Source organism: Nuphar pumila, chromosome 13 (genome assembly GCF_984573655.1).
Source record: "Nuphar pumila chromosome 13, dmNupPumi1.hap1.1, whole genome shotgun sequence".
NCBI lineage: Eukaryota > Viridiplantae > Streptophyta > Magnoliopsida > Nymphaeales > Nymphaeaceae > Nuphar > Nuphar pumila.
In genome coordinates, this window is record NC_143261.1 from 60440784 (window position 1) to 60450266 (window position 9483).

The window sequence follows — 9483 nt, forward strand, 5'->3', positions numbered from 1 at the left end:
AAATATACAAAAAAATCATGCCGCTTCTTTTGATGGTGTGAACTTTTTTTTTGTCAGCAATCATTCAATGCTGAGCTGAGCTGGCATTGAATGGCGCATGTCAGGCAGCATTGAATGCTGACTACCGATGGCAATGGCTTTTCACTAAATGAAGGGGAGGCACCCTCGTTTTATATAGCAGCTGAGAGGGCCTTCCCTCCCCTACACATTTGGTATGGTACTATTCAAGTAGCCGATTAGACTCTAAACAACTTATGCATATTTTTTTAAAGGGAAACTGTGTTATATGTTGCGTATCATTTAAACTTCCTTCACCCCATTGCTGAAACTACCTTATATTATATGGTATTTTGTAAATGCCTTTCACCCCATTGCTCAAAGTAACCTATGTTGTATAGTATTTTTGTAAACGCCCCTTACCTCATTTTCAAAATCTCTCTCTCTCTCTCTATATATATATATATATATATATATTTATATATATATAAGGTGCTCCCAGATCACCTACTCTCACCTAATAGAAGCTTCAAATTTTCAGAATCTGAGTGATTTTTTCGTTGATCAGACCCTATAGATATGATCTATAACTTTGCTTTCTAGTAGGAGGGAGTAGGTGTTCCCGGAGCATTACTCTATATTAATAATGATAGGGTGTTCCCCGATCACCTACTGCCACCTAGTAGAAGCTTCAAATTTTCAAAATCTGAGTGCTTTTTTCGTTGATCAGACCCTATAGATATGATCTACAGTTTTTATTTAGTGGAAAAAAATGTTTGGATCATGTGATTATGTCATACATGTAGTTTTTTTTTAAGATCTTCAAAAATCAATGGCTCACAAGGTACCAAAATTTTATGACTAAAAAAGCCTATTTTGAACATGATCCAAAACATGATTACTATCAAATACACTGTTTTAAGTACATCTATAAGATCTGATTGAGAAGATGCAACCTACAAATATGATTTCTAGTAGGTGCTCCGGGAGCACCCTAGGATTGCTCTATATTAGTAATGAATGTATAAATTTTCAACTTACAGAGATTTTCCTGAGGAAAACTCACTTTTTTAACCTGAGAATGAGATTTGTAACTGTGATACCCAGGGTGTGCATCCCTTGCTTTAAGCCCAAGCATCAAGCTCCCTGGAGGGATTTTATGTGCTTGGGAGTGGGCCATACGGCAGACCATCAATCTCTACCGGGCCCCACCACCTGAACTGGGGTTTCCTCTCAAAAAATATAAAAAAGGCAATTCTCTGCCTGCCAACTAGAATTTTTGCTGAATAAATTCATCTTACTCTGGTGGTTGTCAACTTGGTATTGCAGCATTTTGGAAGAGCCGGCTTCAAATTCTATTGAAGTTACAGAGCTTGTAAGTGGAATGAAAAGGTCAGGCAAAGGGAAAAGAAACTTGAATTTAAATTCTCCGAGTAAGAAGAAGAAACATAGAACATGAGTGTGCATTCCGTATACCTTTTTAACCGTCGTGTTTTTCATTATTGTTTAATATTGAATGATAATAACTGGATTAGTTTTATTTAGTTTTAGTCATCTAAATTCTGTACATGCTGACGAAGTTTTTTAGGGCTTATATGATGAAATAATTCCACTGGAGATCCGGATAAACGGCAATTCATTGAAAGGTTTAGTGCATGCTTGATATTGACTGATCTAATTTATCAAGATATTTGTGCATGAGCAAGTGACTTTTTAAGTGTTGCTGTTTCCAATTAGGAGATTCAATTCATATCAGCAGATTCACATCGATTTTAACATAAGGATATGTACTTCATGCAAGATTGATTGGCCTAGTTGTTTCCTCTCATTTGATCGTTTGACTAGTCACCTCCTCTGTAGATGTTTTTAGGTTTTTTAGTATTGTTTAGACCATTTAATTTCCTTTTTAGGCTGTAGATGCCGTTTGACTCAATTATTGGCTGTTGGGATCGAGTCTATAATAACTGAAGCCTATCTTTTATTCCTGTTATCCATCTCTCTCTCTCTCTCTATCATTTTTTAACCTAGTGTGAGTCCCTTTCATTTTATTAAAGGTGCTATCTTAAGTGATTTGTGCCAGGCAGTTTAGTTGGACAACACGTTGTAGATTAGACTCCATGAGCAGGCCAAGCTCAGTTGTATCCTCAAAGCCAAATTGTGTAAAGTTCATTGCACCAAATAATTATCAGAAGTTGGGCAATTTGCACTTTATAATTCTGGTCAATGTGTTGTATAATTAACACAATTGCTTCCTTGTTTGGGGTTGGTGATGGGGTTTGAACTGCTTTCTACTACCATGTTTTTTTTTGGTTTATAATTATTCATTGTGAACTCCTTATATACATAAAAGATATAAGACATTGGAATAATTAATTAAAAAAGATTGTAAATACAAAGAAAGAATTCATAAAACAACTTCTAATAAATACAGATTTTGCAAACCATCTGTACTCTAATATAATGTTATTTGTGCTTTCGCCGGTTGTGGCCAATTTCATCAAAAATGATTGCACTTGTATTACCCAACATTTTTGTGTTCTGTTTTTTGTTTCTTCTTAAGGTATCTTGTTTTAGGATGCGCTTTAGGTGGTAAGACTAGAATAAGGTTTGGAGGAGTGATGTGAGATATTATTCGTCATTAGAAAAAATGAATAAGTATTATATGCAGCATGATACGATTTAATAGTGTAGAACTTATCGTAGTAATCTTCTGATAACTTGTCTTCGTACAAAATGCACGTGATTATATGTTTGCACAAAATCTCGCTAACCTGTTACTCTCTACAAGAGCATGCTTGTTTTTTAAGATAAACATTGCAATTGTGAGAGTGATTGTAGGCTTTGTATCGACGATGAAGGCAATGCACTACTTGAACACATAGATTTCGTGCTTCTTTCTTACCATCGTCCAACTTTTTTTTACTTTAGGCACCACACATGTTATGGGTATTATTCTTTTGGTTTTCAAAAAGTTTCATCATCATGAGATAAAGTTTTTCAATAAGAGGATTTAGTGACTTGTCATGTATTGTGAGAATCCTCGCATTAAATCTCTTTACTATATTAGAGGTTAAGCGCTTGTACATTCTAGTTGAAAAGTATATGTTAGCCTAATGTTTTTCTTTTATGACCTTAGTTGCATACTTGTATGCATCTTCCCTTTGCTCCTAAATCTTTTTAAGAAAATAATTATACTTTTGTCTCGTGAGTGCTTTGGTTGTGCTTTACCAAAGTTGACCTAGTGATATTCCAAATTTATGTTAAAAGTTTTTCGTAGTGTTTTGTGTAAAATCCAACCTGACAATTTAGCCATGTATTGTGAGAATCCTCGCATTAAATCTCTTTACTATATTAGAGGTTAAGCGCTTGTACATTCTAGTTGAAAAGTATATGTTAGCCTAATGTTTTTCTTTTATGACCTTAGTTGCATACTTGTATGCATCTTCCCTTTGCTCCTGAATCTTTTTAAGAAAATAATTATACTTTTGTCTCGTGAGTGCTTTGGTTGTGCTTTACCAAAGTTGACCTAGTGATATTCCAAATTTATGTTAAAAGTTTTTCGTAGTGTTTTGTGTAAAATTCAACCTGACAATTTAGCCATGTATGGGAGAACATATTGTGTAGCTTTGTGTGCTTATTTGAGATAGCTGTTAATTGTACTTTAACTTTGGGTATGTCATTGTATTAGTGTCTCAATTGTGCATTCACATGCATAAAAAAACTACACCCATGATTCATTCGACTCGTTATCTATAACAGTAAATGCAACCGAAAATATTTGATCACAAGGATCAATACCATGGGTTGACAACAATATTTATGTATTTTTCTTTTAGGAATGTGTCATCTACCATAAGAAGTGGAGGGCTTTCTTTAAAAAACTGATCAATGCATGCACGAAAAGATACGAACATGTACATAAATCTATGTCGTCTATCAGTTTCAATGCACATTGTCGATCATCGGTTAGTCGTCATCAAATAATGACAATAGGCAAAAAGAATCTTGAAAAACTCTTCGAATAAACCATATAGGATCACCTTAGTCATTTCTCATTAATGTCATGCTTGTTTGTACGTAACCTTCATACTTTCCTTGCGACTAATGTCATTTAAGATTTCTTTTAGAGTTAACTTTGGGTTATCATGTAAGTGTTCAAGAATAACACTTGAAATCCACTTGAAAGATATTTTTTTCACTACTACGTTGTCCAATGATCCACCACATGTATGCTCACTTTGATACTTCTTCACTTGAAAGAATTATGTTTTCTGCACCTTTGTTCAATGGATCCTCCAAGTGGAATGAACCATAGTCCGCAAGTTATTTCTCATGCATACTACAGTTACTCTGTTATTGCAGTTTTTCATAAATTTTATTTTATAGTTATTTCTTATCACATGATCTTTAAAAAATTATGATAGTGCTAAAGATTATTAAACCTTTTGTCGATAACAACTTCTCGATCTTTTGACTATATTGATAGCCATTGAAATCGTTCTATATCATTAAGTCTTTTGTTACACAGTTGCTCAAACAACTAAATTGACTTAACATCAATGATTGCCAATTGCTCTTTATTGAAATAATATTCATTGAGCAAAATGTAAAGTTTATAAATTTCTCAAAATTTTTAAATAAATAAAAGATTTTTTTTTTGTGAATTATTTTGGTATTTAACTTTGATTAAATATCATTTTTTAGCAAATTACTTAGCTAATATTGATTGATTAATTAGAAGTTATTTATGGATAATATTTTGGCATTTATTGAAGTTATTTGATATTTAATTGGGCAGTTATGAGGTTTTGTATGAAGTATTTGGATCTCGACCTCAATATAGATCTAAGAGGATCAACCAACTCAAACGCAAGTTTGAACTATTTGAATGAACATATAAGATCCACTCGATCTCAAGTTATTTAGGATTGGATCTCCAAATGATTTCAGTCAACCGAAATAGATTTGGGTAGGGTTTTGATTTATATCGGGGCTTAAATCAGGCATAGAAGAAATTTAGATCCATTTGAGACGCAATTGGATCTTTCTTTAAAGTAGAAAGTGTCTTGGATTTATTTAGAGACCCAAATGAATTCTACTAAGTAAAATAAGATTTGGATATATTTAGATGACCCAAATGGATCTCACTAAGAAAAGGACTTTTGGATCCACTTGGAGACCCAATTCAATCTCATCAAGTAAATAAAATTTTAGATCCATTTGTGACTCAAATGGATCCTATTAAAGTATAATAAATTTGTTTGGATCCACCTAAGACCCAAATGAATCTCATTTAAATAAATAGGATTTAAGTCCACTTATGACCCAAATGAATTTAATTATATATATATATATATATATATATATATATATATATATATATATATTAGTAGGTTGGATTTGGATTTAATGAGATCCAAATAGGTCTCACCAAAATCCAAATCCAAGCCCACTTGTTTTCCTACTTAAAACTAAAAAGAAATTCAAAACCAAATTCTAATTTCAAGTTTTTCTTTCCACACTCGCCTTTGAAAATGTTTTTTCCCCCTACTTTTTTTCAAATCAAAAAGGTTTTCCCCCTTTCTAATTGGATTTTTTCCTTTTTTTCTTCCTATAAATACTCTACTCATGCCCCCTCTGCCCATTACATTCCCTCTCACCTGTATCATAAACTTCACTCATGCTCCCCTTCACCCTTCACTCTCCCCTCTCTCGTGTAAACCCAGCACCACCAGCACCAGTCCACCACCACCACCACCACCACTGCCCATCTCTCTCCTGATTTTCGTCTTGCACCATACCATTGCCACCCGATTCTCTCCTTCCCACCAACTGGGCAGCCACCGATGGCACCCACCAGTGCCACTTTCACTGACTCCTGGTGACTGCTCTCAGCCGCTCCTGCTGAACAACCTCCTCTCTTTGTTGAACCACCCTGTTTTGCCTCACATAAAATAACAATTGAATAACATGCTTTTCATCATAGATACTATGCAGCATCTTTGATATGCATTTTATCATTCATCATAAGCATTTACACAGGCTTAAAACTACGTAATAATTTCAGAAACATGCATATTCAAAAAACATGAGCCATATACATATATTTATTCATAAAATCTTGAAATACACTCGTATTTAACTATTCATAAAATCCAAAATACATATGTTAGAATATGTTTGTAAAACCTGAACATATACGTGTCTTTTATTGAAAACATGTTCAAAATACTCACATATGGAAAATTTCGATACTTTTTTAACATATGCACATTCTTGTTTATGAAAAACAAATATTACTTAAATATATATTTTCTCAAAAGGCATGCAACACAAACAATTTTTGAATATATATATATATATATATATATATATATATATATATATATATATATATATATATATATATATATATATATATATATATATATATATATATAAACTATGTAATTATGAAAACCCCAAGCATTTCAAAAAACCTAAAACTACACATATATGTTAAAGTTATTATAAACCTACCTTGTAATGCATGTAGTCTCACGAGAAATAAAGAAATTTCAAAAAGGCCCTCGAGAATTCTCCTCGATTAGCATGACATTGATCGTATTTTATTGACGATCCAACTATGAGCGAGGACACGTATGCTAACCTCGGTTTCCAGTTCGATGATGGTAGTGAAGAACAAGGTTGTGGCAAAGGTGACGACCACAAGCGGTAGGGTCAAGGTTGGCGAAATGACCTCGCTGAAGGAGGTGATGGCTTTTGGTGACATTGAGGTCAAACTCGTGCTCAACTCAGCTTGGCTAGGTTGAGTGCGGGTCAGCTGGACCGACCCAAGTTCAGTTCCCCAAACGTGAAAGTGGGCACCGATAGGCTCTGTTGAGCTCCGGTTGGTGAATTGAAGAAGAATGGAACTTGTGTTTGGAGATATGTGTTAGTTACAGTATATTGCTGCATTATGGTTGTTTTGTGAATTTCTCATCTGTTGGTGAATTCATATACGATAAGATGAAACACTTATTTCTTGGTTTGTGTTGTAATGGTGAATTCATATGTGATTCTATTTATATGCAAAATTATGTGTATGTGCATGCATTATGCATAAGAGCATGATGATGTCTTAATCTACCCCAACATTCTTGAGTGTGACTGATACTGTGTATTGTGTGTGCATGTGTGCATGTGCATGATTGGTTTGTAACATACTATTGGTGTGTCTGCTGTTGCTTTTCAGATATGGATTTTGATATGTTAAACAACTGAAGATATAGCTGTTATGCTAATATAAGATCTGTCTCTCTTTCTCTCCTTTTTTCGCTTGACTTGAACGAAGAGATTAGTAATGTCCCTTACCAAGGGAGCAGGTTTTACAACTCCACCTAATGAAATTGTGCAAAAACATGAAATTAAGGCTGATGCATTTATGCGAACTGCTAAGAATCATGCCAGCCATTAATGTATTATGAAGCTGTAATATAGACTATGTTGGTCGCTTTCATTTGTGGTATTTTTCTGAATGTAGCCAGTTCATGAATGATTAAGCATATTTTCCCCTACTTCGTTGTGTTGAAGGTCATTTGTAAGGAGTGGAGTGGGAGAACAATGTCTACAGGAAGCACAAGGCTGGTGGTATGCTTATTTATGAAACCTACTCCTTATACATTTACTTATGGGAATATATTTATCCTGTTTTGTATAAAACTTCTCAGGTCTTGGGTGTTCCTTGGGAGGTAGATGATGAAGGTTTAAGGCAACACATGAGCCAATTTGGTGAATTGGTTGATGCAACAATTATTAAAGTAATTGTTCAGGCACTGTTACTGCTTTGTTTGTTTTGAAATAATTAACTTAACATTGTACTTGTTGTGCCTTATTTTAATTGATTTTCTGCTTCTATGGGTTGTGGAACAAAAAGGGCACCATTACCTTCAATTATTTGTCAATTGCTTTTCTGTGGATTCAAGCACACGCTATTGTTTACACCCTAGCTCATAACTTCAAAAAAAAAAATGATGACTGTGAGCTCCGAGTCGAGCCATATTCTGAGAAATGCTATCTTGATGGTGCTCATGGCACCCTGACAAAAAAAAAATTAAGTCCATACAATGTGTGTGAACCCCAAGGCGGGTTCGGGATTTTGAGAATCATCTTTGGTGCGATGACTCGCACAGGAAAATAATTGAGAAATCAAATATGAGATTTCTGAGGCTCTGGGTATACCTGAAAGAAGATATATGTTACCAGGCCCCTCGTAGTGCGATAGCTCGCACTTGGTTATAAAAAAAATGTAAAATGAAATATAAAACCTTTGAGAATCTGGGTATACCTGAAAGACGGTATATGTTACCGGATTCTCCATGCTCTGGGTACACCTGAAAGATGGTGTATGTTACCGGACCCATGATCTACCTTGGAGAGGGTAGGTGGTATGAGCTTCATGGATGTTCGTGTTTTCGTGAGAGTTAGGCATCTCACCGTATGGTCTCAGTTCACTACAATGTCTATGCCTGTGCTTACCCACAGGGTGAGAGTAAGATAAACATTAAATAATTTAAGTTGACTGAAAACTTATTCCTGAAGAATTATGTACTGTTGATATGACTTTCGTAAAACTTGTAGAATCTACAACTTGTGCTAATGTGGATAAATGTATCTTTAGTTTAATCCTCTTTTGCACTGTATCATGAATTGAAAGCATAATCATTTTTTTAGAATGATATAAATTTCCATGCTAGTTATATCTGCAGTTGTTGCACATATTTGTACACAGGACACTGAGCACCACATATAGATATAATGCTTCTTACACAGACAGGGGAGTCTGACCCTTCTGCATTAAAATTTTTCAGGTAACGCATAATTGGAGCATCGTGGAGTCGTATTTGGAAGTAGTCAAGAGATCTCAGTTTTTCAGTGTTTCCTATTTGAACTCTGATTAGTAGATTTACATTTCTGTTATCGGTGATGCATAGACTATTTTCTAGATCATGAATTTATAAATCATGATGTTGTTTCTAAACCTGCTTTGATATCAACTATGTAACGACCTCAAATTCACCTCCGAAAATATATGATTTTTTTTAAAGAAAGTGAATGATGCTATAACTGATCTATGGTCCTGCTTCAACCAAACTAAGCTCTAAGAGGTCAACTTCTACGCAAGCACTAGCATTTATAGCCCATTAGAACTAAGTTCGCAAAAGAGACACCAAAGACAAGATCCCTTTGTCAAGATGAAAACAAAATACAACTTTTTTTTTAATACTAAAAACATCCCACGAATCTAGGGTACATCACAGATTCACATCCCAACACACCAATCATCCATTTTAAACCATAATTTAAAATGAAATAGTTCAAACCAAAATTAAAAATTAATAAACTTTAACTTTAAGTTCATAAAGTTTAAATCAATCCCATAACATATAGAATCCAGCAACCATAATAAATTTTGCCATCTCTAGCAAAACTAGTCGCATCATCACC